General features: G+C 42.7%; 1 protein-coding gene across 1 annotated transcript in view; it reads left to right on the top strand.

The window, feature by feature from the left end:
• The window catches only part of ano3 (anoctamin 3), a 582,275-nt gene that overhangs the window by 152,064 nt on the left and 411,836 nt on the right, over positions 1–18,375 (top strand). The window lies entirely within an intron of this gene.

Genomic DNA, 18,375 nt, shown 5'->3' with positions numbered 1-18,375 from the left:
AATATCCATCAAATGAGGAAACAGTGATGAGACCAACGTCTCATTTAACCTAAGTGCAGTGCATAATACCGTACATGTCTTATGTGCTGCACTTGGCAGGGTTGGAGGATTTGAGCTGTTGGGAGAGGCTGAACAGGCTGGGGCTGTTATCCCTGGAGTGTCGGAGGCTGAGGGCTGACCTTATAGAGGTTTATAAAATCATGAGGGCATGGATAGGATAAATAGACAAGGTCTTTTCCGTGAAGTGGGGGTGTCCAGGACTAGAGGGCATAGGTTTACCACGAGGAGGGAGAAATTTATAAGGGACTTTAGAGAGAATCTTTTCATGCAGAGGGTGGTGTGTGTGTGGAATGAGCTGCCAGAGGAAGTGGTGGAGGCTAGTACAATTGCAACATATAAAAGGCATCTGGATGGGTGTGTGTATAGGAAGGGTTTGGAAGGATAATGGGCCACCTGCTGGCAAATGGAACTAGACTAGGTTGACTAGGCTGCTCAGAATGGACAAGTTCGACTGAAGGGTCTGTTTCCATGCCGTGCTATACCACGTTTCTCTCTTTGCTTGACTATTTTAAATTCCTTAAATGTCTTATTGAATTGCATAAATATATTTAATGAAGTGAGTAACTATTGACACTGTCCACACAATAGATTGATGAAACCACTGAGAAACTATGATGTCCCATAGTGTTAGTGTAAAAAGTGAGGTCTGCAGATGCTGGAGATCAGAGCTGAAAATGTGTTGCTGGTTAAAGCGCAGCAGGTCAGGCAGCATCCAAGGAACAGGAAATTCAACGTTTCGGCAAAAGCCATTCCTGATGAAGGGCTTTTGCCTGAAACGTTGAATTTCCTGTTCCTTGGATGCTGCCTGACCTGCTGCGCTTTAACCAGCAACACATTTTCAGCCCATAGTGTCAGTGGTTTGTGACATCACACTTAGCCACAGATGTCAGTGTCAAGGTCACTTGGATATGAATGTCGGTGACAAGATCAATAATCATTGTCCAATTGGCGCTGCTAAATCTTTTTTGTGTCAGAGTAGGGCGTGCAGTGTAGGTTCACTCACAGTGTGGTGAGGAAGGGAGTTCTAGCCTGTTGACTTAATGATACTGAAGGAAAGATGATAGAATTCCAGGATGCTGTGTAGCTGGATGAGGAATCAGAAGATGGTGATATTCCCATGTGGCTGAAGCCATGGTTTGTGGTGAAAAAAGGGAAGCTAGCAACCTCCTAAGGTCTGCATTTAATTGTTCACATACAGAAATTGTTGTCCTACATACTTTTTAAGGATAATCCGTTTTTTTATCCCCACAAAATTTGAGGCATTTACTTCACTCATCAATGGTTGGCACTTATATTGAAACAGGCAAAGACTAAATTTGCTGGAAATATCCTGTTCTGCATTCTTCTTTACTTTTGGATTGTAGGCCAAAATGCGAAAAGCTTTCTGCTTTAAAATAGGGAAACTGTGAAAGGGAATGTTGCAGTTTCAAACCAAGTCAGTGGAACTCATTATGAGTTGTAACTACACTGTTGCTTGGTGAAAAAAAAATGCGAGAGGTTCTTCAGTATATGGCTGTGTGTTCAGGGTAGCTTTGCCCAGAAACTGACTGTTGATTGTTTTTTTCAGTCAGGACCAATCCAATGGTTCAGGAATCATTAGCATCACAATGACTCTCCGACTGGTTCCTGTGCAAGTGGAAAGCCTGTGTATGAAAATACAGGGCCAAAAAGCCTTTACATTCGAGAAAAACAGGTGTCTCTCTCTCTCCCCTTGTGGAGAAAATAAGCAATTGGAAAATATTAAAAATCACACACCAGGTTATAGTCCAACAGGTTTAATTGGAAGCACACTAGCTTTCGGAGCGACGCTCCTTCATCAGGTGATAGTGGAGGGCTCGATCATAACACAGAAATTTATAGCAAAAATTTTCAGTGTGATGTATCTCAAATTATACATTGAAAAATTGTTAGCAGTTCTCACTCACCATTTGTTTATAATTCAGGGATGCCTAAGCAGGGAAGTGTGGTTGCATTTGGTGAAACTACATCTGGAAGACTGGGACAGTTTTAGTCTCCTTACTTGAGGAAGGAAGGAAGTTCTATTCTACTTGAAGAATAGAACTGTATTTGTATTTGAGACAGTTCAGAGAAGGTTTATTCCAGAGACGAAAGGTTTGTAATACGAGGGGAGACTGAGCAGTTTAGGTCAGTACTCGCTAGTGTTTAGAAATTTGAAAGGAGATCTAATAGAGCATATGTAAGATGCTAAAGTGGATTGAAAAAATGATTTAGAGTAGATGTTTCCTTTTGTGGGACAATCTGGAATGAAAGGTTATAATTTTAAGATAAGGAGGAAGAAATATAAACAGAGACAAGAAGAAATTATTTCTCTCAAAAAGTTGCGTATCTGTGGGATTCACTAAGTCAGAGTACAGTGGATGCTGGGACATTGGATAAATTTAAGGAGAGATTGACAGATTTTTAATGAATAATGGAACATTACAGCATAGTACAGGCCCTTCGGCCCTCAGTGGATTGAAAGGTTATGGAGAGCAGGCAGGAAAGTGGAGTGGAATCCAAGATGTGAAAAGCCATGATCATATTCAATGTCGGAGCAGACACAACGGGCTGAATCACTTATTCCTGCTCCTCACCTTTGTGTCTCTTTAAGCTGCTGCTTCTAATCAGTGACTGAGAGAATGAACAGTTAGTGTGCCAACTGCCCTGTGTCAGTGGTCAAGAACTGAAAGTACTCAGGAGGAGAAAATTTGAGATCACAAGGACTCAAAAGAAACAAAGAGACACCTCATTGAATCCCATGGACTGATCGTATTCAATTGTTCCCCTAACATTTTTTTTTCTCCACCCCTGACATTCATCTTTTCTTTGTCTGTATCTGCGTATGTGTGTAGGAGTTTAAGAAGGGCAAGAATTATAAGTTGAATTCACTTTTTGTTTGCTTTTGGCTAGAACTGATCCATATGTAATAAATAGTGATTTCTTGTAAGTACAGAAACATAGTCAAAGCTTTCTATCAACCTTGATTTAATGAGACAAGAAAATTTGGATTTTGAGTGTTTGATTAATTAATTAGTTCTTGTGGTGTCCCTGAAGTAATGGAGCCCAAGTGTCAGCACGTTACCCCAAGTGGGTTGCGACAATGGTGACCTTTTTTCTCATGGTTATGACTGTAATGATCTTGTACAATATAATCGCATTGAATAACAGTCTGAAAAAGATCAAGTTGATGTATTTTGAGTAAGATATCCATTCTGTGATGGTTTCCAACAGACATGCTTGAGCAGTGGTGCTTTGACAATAGAATTATATAAAACATCAAAACAGAAGTGGTGCAGTATATCACACAAATTGTTTTTTTTTGCAGTTTGCAATTTATGGTTAGCTTCAAAGGGAAATGCACCCTTTTCAATTCCAGTTGCAAATATCTTTTTTATTCTATAGAATATAGAAAAAGATAGTGGTTTCACAGGCAAACCCAAAGTATCATTTTCAATTTCGCATCATTCAATATGAAGTCTAAATGCCAATGAAGTGTATTTGCCTTTTCATGTAATTCATCCCAAATCTTTCTCAATCATTTTGGTAAGAATCGGCCAAAGTACCCAACGCTCCTCATATTCAATGTTAGGTGCCTCAAAGGCATGTGGATGGTTCTAGATGTGAACTGAATAGACATTAGTTGCACCTATTGTTGAATAACCTGTTTCCATTCACAGATCTGGAGTGGCCACTTGGATAAGATTCTGTAGAGTCCTGATGCTTTATCAAACTCTGTGTTGACAAATTGCTTCTTTCAGAATAATATTGGTGGGAAGGGAGGGTTCCTATGTGAGGGGATACTGTGACGAGTTGGTCATAGCTGTGGTCTTTTCAGTCTTCCAATTATTGTTACTCACATTACAGATGTTGGAAAATCCACACTGAACCCATGTTGAATTTTGTTATCGTTGATGGATATTGCTAAATCAGTTTCATGATCTAAATCATTCTGCTTTTGGCAAGAAATAATTTTGTTTCTAAGAAACCCTGTTTCACCCTCGATAAAATTGCAGTTGTGAGTATGCGTCGCTGCATTCTGTTTGGGAATGTCAATAGCTGGGATGTTCTGAGTAGATGCAATCATTGCTGAACTGTCACCCAGATCAGAAATTGCCCCAGCTTTGGGATAGCAGGTGGCATAGAGGCAGGGATCTAGGTTTGATTCCTGCCTCAGTTGACTGTCTGTGTGAAGTTTGCACATTCCCCCTGTGCCTGCATGGGTTTCCACTGCATGCTCCACTTTCCTCTGAGAGCCCAAAGAGGTACAAGTTAGACGGATTGGCCATGAGCTGATTAGCCTCAGTCTGCCCTGTAGAATTCCTAGAATTTGGCCCATCGAGTCCATACTGACCCTCCGAAGATTGGACACTCTGGCAGCATGAAACATGTTTGCGCTGATGGGTGAGTGCCAAACCAGAGAACACAGCTTAAAAATATGGGGTAGACCATTTAGGGCAGAGATGAGGAGAAACTTCTTCACCCAGAGACTGGTGGCTGTGTGGAATGCTCTGCCCCAGAGGGCAGTGGAGGCCCAGTCTCTGGATTCATTTAAGAAAGAGTTGGATAGAGCTCTCAAGGAGAGTGGAATCAAGGGTTATGGAGATAAGGCAGGGAATGGATACTGATTAGGAATGATCAGCCATGATCGTGTTGAATGGCGGTGCAGGCTCGAAGGGCTGAATGGCCTACTCCTGCACCTATTGTCTATTGAAGAGCATCCCACTCAGACCCACTCCATCCCTGTAACCCTGCACTCCCCCATGGCTAACCCACTTAGCCTGTACATCCCTGGATACAATGGACAATTTAGCACGGCTAATCCACCTAACCTGCACATCTTTGGACTGTGGGAGGAAACTGGAGCACCCAGAAAAAAACCATGCAGACATGGGGAGAATGTGTAAATTCCACACAGACAGTTGTCCGAGGCTGGAATCGAATCTGAGTCCTTGCTGCTGTGAGGCAGAAGTGTTCACCACTGAGCCACCATACCTCCCTAAGTTCTGTGATGCTGCATGGAGTTGCCTCATGGATGTTCCAAATCCAGCTTTTCAAACTATGCTAAGAAAATTCATCAGAATATAATAGAAAAAGGGAAAGACAGAACACCCCATATCCACTTCTACTGACAGTGCCCGCTACTGCTAGATAACTTTAATGGTCCAACTTGAACATCAGTGAATGAATGAATGGGTTTAATTGGGTGAAGTGGTTGAGTGGGTGATTAGAAAGTGATGATTGATAAGGTGTATGGAGTAGGTAGGATAAAATAGATAAGGTAGTGAATGAGTTTTTCAATCAGGTAGGTGGTTGGGTAGTTGGGTTAAGGTGTCGTTCGGTTGGGTCTGATTGCAAGGGATCAGATAGGGATCAAGCCAGGTCTGACCAGGGGGTAGTTGGGTGATGGGAGATAATCAGGCTTGTGACAGCAATAGTTCAACAACTCGGACATTACCATTGTCCAGAAACTAAACTGGATGGGCATGTAAACAATGTGGTTGCAAGACCAGATCAGAGGCTAAGAATCCTGGAGTAAGTAACTCACCTCCTGTCTCCCCAGAGGCTGTTCACCATCTTCATAGCACGGGCCAGGAGAATGATGGAATATACCCCACTGGCCTGGATTGGTGCAGCACCAACAATATTGGGAGGGTGTACTCAGGACATGCTTGGAAGTGGACAGGTTGAATTGGGTGGATATATTTCATTGTTGATATGTCAGATGGACGGGCACTTTTCGTTCGAATAATTGATTATTCGGTTAATTGATTCAATGCCTTTCTTCTGGGGTTTGGAGTTTTCTGGTAAGTTCACTCCCCATTCAGGAGACGGAGCAGCAGAATACCACGCACGAGCCACTGCCCTCCCCAACACTGCTCCCCCCCCCATCCACCCCCCAACCCCGTCCAACACAGCCTCGCCATCCACCCCCCCAACCCCGTCCAACCTCCCCTCCCCCAACCCCACCCAACATCCCCTCCCCAACCCCATCCAACATTGCCCCCCATCCACCCCCAACCCCGTCCAACACCCCCGCCCCCAACCCTGTCCAACACCGCCCTCCTGTCTACCCCCAACCCCGTCCAACGCCACCCCATCCACCCCCCAATCCCGCCCAACACCACCCCCCCATCCACCCTCCCAACCCCATCCAAAACCCCCGCCCCAACCCTGTCCACCCCCAGCCGTACCCCCACTCTCTGTCCTCACCCCAAACCCATCCAACATCGCCTCCCTTTCCCCCACCCCTGCCCACCCCAACCCCGTCCAACATTGACCCCCAATACCCCCATCCCTGCCCCCACCCCAGCATCCCCCCATCCCCATGCACCACCACCTCTTACCCCCCACCCCCGTCCTGTCTCCACCCCCTCTCTGGGGCAGCCAGACTGAACACCAACAACAAGGCTGCTGCTGTTGCTGCTTCCTTTGGGGCAGGGGGGTGGTGGTGGGGGGGTGGGTAAGTCTCCAAATAGCACGCACTCATACGTGCGCACACACATACACTTATGCAACATTTTGACAGGTTCCATCTTTGCCTTATACAGAACATTGTTGGAGAGATTATCTGGGGTTGGGGATTTCTAGGGTACATATCTGTGTAGAACTCCAGGGAAAGTGTGTGGGGTGAGAGAGAGGGTGGAAGGCCAGTCACTTGGAGAAGGTGCCTGGGCTCCCATTGATGTCCACGAGTGTTCTCAGCAGCATTTCAGTAAGTCGAATTCACTTTTAATCGCTGAAAACAAATGACGCAATCAGTGTTGAGAACACATTGTTGATGTAACGTTTCTATTGGGACCTCGAGATCTCCTTCAAATAATCCGATATTTAGATAATTGATATTCAGGTAATCGAGGTTCCTCTGTATATCTTTAAGACACTATTATAACATGTGATCTGAAGGTATTACGGCCTCATTCTCCATCTGACCTTAAGTTCATTTGAAGCATGACACACTACTGGAGGCATGTTGCACTCAGTTATAATATAACAGCTTAATGTTAGCACAAATAAGTGTGAAATATTTATATATCATAGTCAGATGAAACAAACTTCTGTTACCACAATACCTATGGTTAAAATAGCAGCAGATGGAAACCTATGCAGGGAGAAAGAAGGGAGGGAAACGAGCAAAAGCAATAGACAGAATAGGAAATAAGGAAAGTGTTCAACAGGAGATCAAACAGGGCCACAGCGAAAAATAATATGAACAGGACTAAGAATGTTAAAAAGACAAGCCTTAAGGCCTTATGTCTTAATGAGTGGATCATTTGCAATAAAATGGATGTATTCATCATCAAAATAGATACAGATATTGTTAGGCTAAGGAGAAGTGACTGCAAGGTGACCAGGAGTGGAACTGACCATCCAGGAGTATTTAGTTTTCAGGAAGGGCAGACAATAAGGAAATGGAGAAAGTGAGGACTGCAGATGCTGGAGATCAGAGTCAAAAGGTTTGACACTGGAAAAACACAGCTGATCAGGCAGCATTCAAGTAATAGGAAAGTCAATGTTTCGAGCATAAGCTCTTCATCAAAAATCTCTTCATCATCCTGATGAAGAGCTTATGCTCAAAACATTGACTTTCCTATTACTTGAATGCTGCCTGTGTTTTTTCAGTGCCATAATAAGGAAAAGAGGTTTGGTAACATTGGTAGTTACAGAGAGAATTAACCAAATAATTAGGAAGGACATTAATTCTGATTAAATGTATCAGTAGAACTTATAACTAAGAAGGAATAGAAAATGAGAGTGTGTGTTACATATATGTATACCCCCAATCTGTAGTAATATTAGGGAACTTCAACAGGAAACAGGAGATGCAAGCAATCAAGGTACAGCTGCAATTATGGGTGACTTAAATCTGCATTTAAATTGGGCCACAGTACCGTAGAGGACGAATTCCTGGAGTTTGCGTATAATGGTTTTCTGGATCAATTTATTGAGGAACTGATGAGACAGAAGGTCCTCCTGGAGTGGGTATTGTGTAGTTGAGAAAGGGAATAATTGGTAATCTAGCTGTGTGACACCCCCTTGAGGATGAGTGATCATAATATGATAGAATTCTTCATTAAGTTGGAGAGTGACATAGTTGATTCTGAGACTAGGATTACTTAAATGGTTGATAAAGGATCAGCAAATAGCTAAAGAGCACATATCGGAACTGCAGTAATGGTTCATGCACAAAATTAACTGGAAAGGTGACTTGACTGTAGCTCACAAGAGAACTAAGGCCTAGCATTAGATTCAAGGAAGGGGCCTACAGATTGGCCAAAGAAGCAGCAGACCTGAGGATTGGGAGCAGTTTAAGTAGTAGCAAAAGAGGACATACAAATGGAGGAAGAGGAGAAAGAAAAGAGGAAGACAGCAATTTTATAGAAACATACAAATAAATTACAAAAGCTTCTACAAATGTATGAAAGGAGAAAGGTGATTTAAGATAAATGTACGTCCCTTAAATTCAGAAACAGGGCAAGTTGTAATAGGGAACAAGAGATAGTAGAATATTAAATATATCATTATAGTTCTGTCTTCACAGCAGGGGGGACACAAATCAAGTCCCAAAAACGTTGGACAGTAATGGATCCAGTGATAGAGAGGAGCTGAAAAGAAGTAATCTCTACAGGGAAATGGTGTGGGAATTGGATGGGATTAAAGGCTGATAATTCTCCAGGGACTGATATTCTATATCCCAGAGTACTTGGAGAAATAGCCCTAGGAATAGTGGATGCATTGGGGGCTATCTTTCAAGATTCTATGGACACTGGAACAGTTCCTATCTGACTGCAGAGTAGCTAATTTTTAAAAAAAGGAAGTAGCAAGGAAATGGTATTATAAAACAGTTAGGCGGTGAAAAATTAGGGGAAAATGCTCGACTCCATTAAAGAAAATTTAATAACAGAGCCCTTGGAAAACAGTAATGGAATGAGAGAGAGAGTCAGCATGGATATAAAAATCAAAAGTCATACTTGACATATCTACTGAAATTTGCCAAGGATGAGTTGATATGAGTGGATATGGTTTACGTAGCCATTCAGAATGCTTTCCATAAAGTCTCATGTAAGAGATTAGTGTGTAAAAATGCAGAACTAAATGTAATATCTCCACGTTTGAAGATTATATCAATCTGGCATACAGTGAGCTATGGAGAGGATGTGTAGATGCTTCCGTGTGATTTGGACAAGTTGTGTGTGAGCAAAAGCACAGCAGATGAAGTACAGTATGGATGAATGTGAGGTTATTCACTTTGGAAGCAAAACCAAGAGAGCAAATTGTTAACTGAATGGCTATAGATTGGGAAAGAAGGAGGTGCAATGAGAGCTAGTTGTCCTTATAAATCAATTGCTGAACATAGGCATGCAGATGTAGCAGGGAGTGAAGAAGGTAAATGGTACACTGGCCTTCATAGCAAAAGGATTCAAGTACAGGAGCAGGGATATCTTGCTGCAGTTGTACAGAACCTTGGTGAGACCTGACCTGGAGTATTGTGTTTTGACTAGTTTTGGTCTCCTTATCTGGGGAAGGATGTTCTAGCTACAGAGGGAACATAACAAGGGTTTACAAAACCAATTCCTGAGATGATAGGACTGGATTGGTTAGGACTAAATTTATTGGAGTTTAGAAGAATGAGGGCATCTTATAGAAATCTATAAAATTCCACTAGGACTAGACAGGGTTAGTGCAGGTAAAAACAATGACTGCAGATGCTGGAAACCAGATTCTGGATCAGTGGTGCTGGAAGAGCACAGCAGTTCAGGCAGCATCCAATGAGCAGCGAAATCGACGTTTCGGGCAAAACCCCTTCATCAGGAATAAAGGGAGTGAGCCTGAAGCGTGGAGAGATAAGCTAGGGGAGGGTGGGGGTGGGGAGAGAGTAGCATAGAGTACAATGGGTGAGTGGGGGAGATGAAGGTGATAGGTCAGGGAGGAGAGGGTGGAGTGGATAGGTGGAAAAGGAGCTAGGCAGGTCGGTCAAGTCCGGACAAGTCATGGGGACAGTGCTGACCTGGAAGTTTGAAACTAGGATGAGGTGGGGGAAGGGGAAATGAGGAAGCTGTTGAAGTCCACATTGGTGCCCTGTGGTTAATGCAGGTGGCATGTTCCTGACTTCCAAGGGGTCCAGAGCAGAGGGCCTCCATCTAGGAAACAGGATAGTCCATTTAGGACTGAAGCAAGGAGAAAATTATTTACCCAGAGAGTGGCCAGACTGTGAAATTCCTGCCACAGAATGCAGTTGTTGCCAAAATATTCAATGTTTTTGATATGGAGCTAGAGAGGGAAATAAAAAGCAAAACCTTCTGAGGCCACTTATAGGGTAAAGATGGCACTTCTTTGTAAGTAAAGTTGATATTCATAACATTTCAATATTCATCTGTGGGGATATGTGTGCCTCTGGCTAGACCTACAGTATTGACTGCCCATCCTGAGGTTGATAGATTTAAGTATTAACATTTCCAGTTCAGTATGGATTCTATTTTGGAACTTCAGTGCTGAACAAGAGTCATGTTGTGTTTGAAACACTAATTTTGCTTTCTCTCTCCTCAGATGCTGCCAGACCTACTGAGTTTCTCCAGTATCCATTGCTTTTATTTCAAATTGCCAGCATCTGCAGTATTTTGCTTTGATCCGAAGGGTTTTGTTTGGTTCCTAGCCCTGTGTGTTATTACATATTTTAAAAATAAGGTTATGAGTGTTCTTGCTGCAAATCTGCTGCTTATGAGCGTGACTGAAGCTTTGAATTGGAAAAACTTGTGTCTTAAGACAATTACTTTTGACCTACAAGTGATAGTGAACCATGTACAAATGGTGAATCTGTTTGCACAGCAATATAACCTTAATCCACACATCAGCAGAAAACATGTTTCTTTCAATGTTACTTTATAAGACAATATTAGGCTTTCTCTTTCTGGAGATGCATGGTTAAATAAAAACACTTTGACTCTTGAATATAATGTATTGACAACATAGTAGAATGGTAGGAGTTATGTCACTGAATTGGAAAGTCATAGACCATAGAAACAAACCCTTCAGTCCAATTCGTCCATGCCAACCAGATATCCTAAATTAATCTGGTCCCATTTGTCAGAATTTGGCCCATATCCATCTGTACCCTTTCTATTCATGTACCCATCCTGATGTCTTTTAAATGTTGTAATTGTACTAACCTCCACCACTTCCTCTGGCAGCTCATTCCATTCCTGCACCACCCTCTACATGAAACAGTTACTCTTTCTATTCCTTTTAAATCTTTTCCTTCTCACCTTAAACCTGTGCTGTCTAGTTTTGGACATCCCCACCCTGAGGAAAACACCTTGTCAATTTATCCTATCTATGCCCCTCATGATTTTATGAACCTCTATAAGATCACCCCTCAGCCTCTGATGGTCCAGGGAAAATAGCCCTCGCCTATTTAGCGTCTCCCTGTAACTCCCTATCACCCTCCAACCCTGGCAACATCATTGCAAATCTTTTTTGAACCCTTTCAAGTTTAACAATATGCTTCCTATAACAGGGAGACCAGAATTGCATGCAGTATTCCAAAGTGGCCTAATCAAAGTGCTGTACAGTTGCAACATGACCTCCCAACTCATGTGCTCAATGCACTGTCCAATAAAGGCAAGCATACCAGATGCTTTCTTCACTATCCTGTTTACCTGCACCTCCACTTTCAAGGAACTATGAACGTGCAAAACTAATTCTGCTCCAAATAAAGAGATATAATGTTCTTAGATAATTTACCATTTCCATCTGTAACCAGTGCAGTATCGTTTAAATTCAACTCCCATACATGTGGAAATATTTTCTCAGTTTTCTGATTCTCTTTTCAATGTACACCTCACAGTAATCAATCTCCTGCCAAATTTCATCCAGAAATGAAGCACTGATCAAGTAAAAATGTTTAACCTATGGTTCAACTTTAATTTAAGTTTGTTTCTTAACTGTTCAACTGGAGGAGAGACTTGTTCCAGCAGGAGGTAACTCATAATAGAACCTGTTAATAATTTGGCTCAGTTGCCTGCAGTGCACAGAGGTACAGAGATTGATAGTGTGTTCTTTTATTTAACCTGTGGTTATACAGAATATTAATTCCTGTGAAACTGGATGTGAAATCCTCACAACCCACTTATACAATTGCAGTAAGGTCAGCCTCAGTCAGTGTTAATATTTCAAATGAAACAACTGCCTAATTTGTATATTTTGGACCTGTCATTTGGAGTTAAAGTTAATGTTACTTACTGCTCCCCACAATGGCGTGAAAAGGGTTAATTTGGTGGTTTGGCATGGAGGATACACCCACACCCCTTCACCAACTCAACAGTTCAGTTCTGAACAGGCAAATCCCTGACCAGTCAAAAGCTAAGGCCAGTAAGTGTCCAATTTACAACCATTTACTGGCCTTAAACCATCACCAAGTCTGTTAAATAATGAAAAAAAGAAAAGAATTGACACTGCCGGAGACCTGAAATGTAAGTAGAAATTGCTGGAGAAATTCCAGCAATGGAGAGAAAGCAGAGTTAATGTTTTAGGTCCAGTGGCTGTTCTGAAAGAAGATCACGAAACCCCCGACTAATGTCCTTGGGCTCTGGGTTTAAATCCCACCGTGGCAGATGGTGAAATTTGAACATAATAAAAATCTAGAATGAAGTAACAGCTAGTCTATTAGTGCTTATTCTTGTAACAGACCTTCTAGCACATTAATGTCCTTGAAGGATGGACATCTGTTGTCCTTACCCAGTCTGGGAGAAAGTGAGGACTGCAGATGCTGGAGATCAGAGCTGAAAATGTGTTGCTGGAAAAGCGCAGCAGGTCAGGCAGCATCCAAGGAACAGGAGAGTCGACATTTCGGTCATGAGCCCTTCTTCAGGAAGCCCTTCCTGAAGAAGGGCTCATGCCCGAAACATCGACTCTCCTGCTCCTTGGATGCTGCCTTACCTGCTGCGCTTTTCCAGCAACACATTTTCAGTCCTTACCCAGTCTGGCCTACATGTGACTCCAGACCCACAGCAATGTGGTTAATTCTTAACCACCAGCTGGGAAATCAACAATGGGCAATCAATTCTGGCCTAGCCAGTGACATCCACATCCTGTGAATTAAAAAAAAGTATTGGCTTAATTTATGCTTTGACTTTTTTTTGAAGGATCTGAAATAGAACTTTATGGAGTATAACCAGCTTTCACAAAACCAGAAATTGCTGGAAAAGCGCAGCAGGTCTGGCAGCATCTGTGCAGAGAAGTCAGAGTTAACATTTCAGGTCTAGTGACCCTTCCTCAGAACTGATGGAAGCTAGGAATATGTTGGTTGAAATACATACGATAGGGTGGGGGGAGGGGGGCAAGGAGTGAACAGAGGTGGGGATAGAGCTCAAAAGGAGAGAAGAACAGATGGACAGACAAAGGAGTCAATAAGGATCTAGCTGAGAGGGTGAATAGCTGTTAATGGAGACTGTTAGTGACTAACAATAAGTTGTGTGTAATGGTGGACTGTGTGATCACAAGGTGTGGTGTGTGGGGGAGGAGCGAGGACATGGGGGAGCCTTAAAACCACTGAACTCGATATTGAGTCTAGAGGGCTGCTGATTCCTCAAGTGGAAACTGAGCTGTTGTTCTTCATTGAGGCCTTGTGATCACACAGTCTGCCATTACACACTACCTATTGTTAGCCACTAACAGTCTCCCATTAACAGCTATTTACCCTCCCAGCCAGATCATTATTGACGTTTAGGCTCTATCCCCACCTATTGTTTACTCCTTCCCCTCTCCCCCTTCACCCTATCTTCTGCATATAAAACAACATATTCCTAGCTACCATCAATTCTAGGGAAGGGTCATTGGACCCGAAATGTTAACTTTGATTTCTCTTCACAGGTGCTGCCACATCTGCTGAGCTTTTCCGTAACTTCTGTTTTTGTTTCTGATTTACATCACCTGCAGTTCTTTCGGTTTTTATTTAACCAGCTTTATTCAGCTTGACACAATACTTATGGGAAGCACATATTGATAAATATAATTTGCTTATGAATTCTGCTGGGAACTCTGTTCTGATTGGAGCCAATGTATACATGTAACTTGCAAGAACTCTTGAAGACTGTACCTTGATGCTTATGTTAGCTGAAGAAACTTGGGACCACAACACAAATCTGATGGAACACTAGTGAAATGAAGTTAATTGTATCACCCTCATCAAAATATTATTGATGCAGGGTATAGTCATAGAAAGTGGGAGCTTTGATATTATTGCGAGACAGTGCCAGAGCAATACGTGCTTGGAAAGTAAGTAGTCTGCCCTCTTGTGATACATTGTAGTTCAATGAGATGCTATGGTAGGTCATGCATGGCAGGGTGGGGTGGGGGGGCAAGTTAAAATCTTAACACAGTGTATAATATCCAGCAGAGGGAGTGAATAGGAAGACCTGCAGTGTTTTGTGGCATAGCCAGGAATATTAACCGAGAATGCAAGATAATCTGTTTTCAAGTAGATTAGAGGGCACGGCCTCTATTTTCACGTTTACTGAACTGAAGCAAGCAAAGTACTTTCCATTTTCTCTGTGCATTGGGGCAAGCCTGTAACAGATCAATACCATTTACTTTATAAAGCATCAGAATTGGATCCCAGTCCAGCAATGTGAATTCCACAAGAAAGGTTTGAAATAAAAATATGAAATAAAATATTCTTGTGGATGATAACTTACCCAGTGCAGGAGCAAAAGGATTCTCTTAACTTTAATCAAACCCCTGAAAATGCAAACCTAACATAAATAATAAAATATTCCTTAATAGTTTCTCTCTCCAGGTGATATGTATTCTCAGAAATTACTGCTTTTGTTAGGATTTCCTTTAGAGTCATAGAGATATACAATCACCCTAGGTACTTCTATTTCTACTGGTTTAGTTGTTTGACCAGTGTCAGCAACTATTAACAGAAAAAAACAAAAATCAAATAGCTTTTCTAAGGAGACATTGATTATTTCCCATTTATGGGCACATTTGTAATTTGCAATTGTTTTGTTCCCAAACCTGTCGAGGCAGGCAGCACACAGACTGATGCTTCCTTTCACGAATGATTGTCTGATACGATCAGCACCGCAACAGAAAGTACAGCAAGGCATGTGTTTAGCGCATGTTTCTGTGAATCTGCACCATTTAAAGACACACTTCTCATTTTAAAACTGCAGTGGCTGTCTGTGGTACAAAGGATGGTAAGGAGCAGGACATCAAAATGAACAAGAGCAGGATTTGCACAGTTAATGGTATGGCCCTGGGGAGTGTTGTTGAACAGAGAGACCTAGGGGTTCAGGTACATAGTTCCTCGAAAGTTGCATCACAGGTGAACAAGGTGGTAAAGAAGGCATTTGGCAAACTTGCCTTCATTGCTCAGACCTTTGAGTATCAGAGTTGGGATGCCATGTTATGGTTATACAGGATATTGGTGAGGCTACTTTTTATACAGGATATTGGTGAGAATACTGTCTGCATTTCTGGTCACCTTGCTACAGGAAGGATATTATTAAATTGGAAAGATTTACAAGCATGTTACCAGGACTGGAGGGCTTGAGTTACGCTGGTACATCTTTCACTGGAGCATAAGAGGTTGAGTGAGACTTTATAGAGGTTTATGGAGTCATGAGAGGTATTAATAAGGCAAAGATCTTTTTCCTAAGGCAGGGATAGGGGAGTTCAAAATTAGAATATAATTTTAGATGAGAAGAGAAACATTTAAAGGAGACCTGAGGGGCAACTATTAACACAGAGGGAGGCTCACAGTGGAATGAAATGCCAGAGGAAGTGGTAAATGCTGGTACAGTTACAACATTTAGAAAAAAAAAATTGGACAGAGACATTAATAGAAAAGGTTTGGAGGGATATGGGCCAAATGCAGGCAAATGGGATGAGTTTAGTTTGAGAAACTTACTTGGCTTAGATGCACCAGACCGACGGGTCTGTTTCTGTACTGCATGACTGGAGATGTTGCATCAGACATTTGCCAAGAGGTAAGAGACCATATTTTCTACTGGGGTCAGGACAAACATTTCCAAGATTGGAAACATCGAAATATGGAAAATAGGAGCCAAATTGGCCATTCGGCCCATCAAGCCTGCTCCAGTATCATTATGATTGTGGCTAATCCCTTCTCTTAACACCACTCTGCTGCTTTCTCCCCATTCTCTTGGTGCCTTTTGTGCCTTGAGGACTAGGCATCAAGCTGGAGTGAATTCACTTGCGTGCTCAAGATCAGTTCATGCACTTTTCATTGGCATCGTTATCCCCAGTAGTGCTACCAACCTCTCATATTACTTAACAGCACTCTATCCACGCACTCAGAAGCAATTCTGAACAGTCAGGACTCAGGTGGAGCATCCTGAAATTCCATCCCACCTCCACGTACTGTCCAATGGTGCTAGATGTCACACGCACCATTCACAACCTCTACAGACCTGTTCTAGTATCGCAGGTCTGTCATTCCAATGCTTTATAGCACACTCACTGACAATCTTCTCACCCTCCTGTTGAATAAGGTTACCCTAATGGCAGGAAGCCTCGCAGACTGGGAATGGCACAGGCACATTTTGAGACAGCTAAATCCACAGGAGGCCATAATCATTATCATTGGTCCAGAGGCCTCACATCTGGTGTTAGCAGATGGTAAGTACCTGCCTGAAGGCCCTTCACAAACCCAACCGCTCCCTCATCCCTCTATCTGACGTCAAGTGCGAGCTGCTGTTGGATGTCATGGAGTCATAGAGTCAGAAACAGACCCTTCTGTCCAACCCGTCCATGTAATAGAGTCATAGAGATGTACAGCACAGAAACAGACCCTTCGGTCCAACTCGTCCTTGCCGACCAGATATCCCAACGTAATCTAGTCTCACTTGCCAGTACTCAGCTCGTATCCCTCCAAACCCTTCCTATTCATATACCCACCCAGAGGCCTTGTAAATGTTGCAATTGTACTAGCCTCCACCACTTCCTCTGGCAGCCCATTCCATACACGTACCATCCTCTGTGTGAAAACGTTGCCCCATTTAAATCTTTCCCCACTCACCCTAAACCTATGCCCTCTAGTTCTGGACTCTCCCATCCTAGGGAAAAGACCATGTCTATTCACCCTATCCATGTCTCTCATGATTTTGTAAACCTCTATAAGGTCACCCCTCAACCTTTGACACTGCAGGGAAAACAGCCCTAGCCTATTGAGTGTCTCCCTATAGCTCACATCCTCCAACCCTGGCAGCATCATTGTAAATCTTTTCTGAACCCTTTAAAGTTTCACAACATCCTTCCAATTGGAAGGAGTCCAGAATGACATACAATATTCCAAAAATGGCCGAACCAATCTCCTGTACTCAATACTCTGACCAATAAAGGAATACATGCAAAGCTTTTCACTGTGCCTTGGTACACGTGACAATAAATTTAATTCAATTTAATACAAAACACCTTCTTCGGTTTCCTATCTACTTGCAACTCTACTTTCAAGGAGCAATGAGCTTGCACACCAAGGTTTCTCTGTTCACCAACACTCCCTAGGACCTTACCATTAAGCGTATAAGTCCTGCTAAGATTTGTTTCCCAAAAATGCAGCATCTCACATTTATCTAAATTAAGCTCCATCTGCCACTTCTCAGCCCATTGGCCCATCTGATCAAGATCCCGTTATAATTGGCTCACAGATCTTTCCTGTCACTTTAAAAGCTCGCCCCTCTAGTTCTGAACTTCCTCCAACCCAGGGAAAAGACTTTGTTTGTTTATCCTATCCATGCCCCATATGATTTAATGAACCTCTATAAGGCCACCCCTCTACCACCACCCTCTGTCTTCTACCTTTGAGCCAGTTCTGTATCCAAATGGCTAGTTCTCCTTGTATTCCGTGAGATCTAACCTTGCTAACCAGTCTCCCATGGGAACCTTGTCGAACGCCTTACTGAAGTCCACATAGATCATGTCTATCACTCTGCCTTCATCAATCCTCTTTGTTACTTCTTCAAAAACCTCAATCACATTCGTGAGTCATGATTTCCCACGAACAAAGCCATGTTAACTATCCCTAATCAGTCCTTGCCTTTCCAAATACATGTACATCCTGTCCCTCAGGATTCTCTCCGACAACTTGCCTACCACTGACATCAGGCTCACTGGTCTATAGTTCCCTGGCATAGGTGAAAAATGTGGTGCTGGAAAAAACACAGCAGGCCAGTCAGCATCCGAGGAGCAGGAGAATCGATGTTTTGGGCATAAGCCCTTCTTCAGGAACGAGGCTGGTGTGCCAAGCGGGCTGAGATAAAGGGTATGGGGGAGGGAATTTGGGAGAGGGGCACT

Source organism: Hemiscyllium ocellatum, chromosome 18 (assembly GCF_020745735.1).
Source record: "Hemiscyllium ocellatum isolate sHemOce1 chromosome 18, sHemOce1.pat.X.cur, whole genome shotgun sequence".
Lineage (NCBI taxonomy): Eukaryota > Metazoa > Chordata > Chondrichthyes > Orectolobiformes > Hemiscylliidae > Hemiscyllium > Hemiscyllium ocellatum.
Note: the sequence above shows the minus strand (reverse complement) of the source record. Positions and strands in the feature narration are given on the sequence as shown.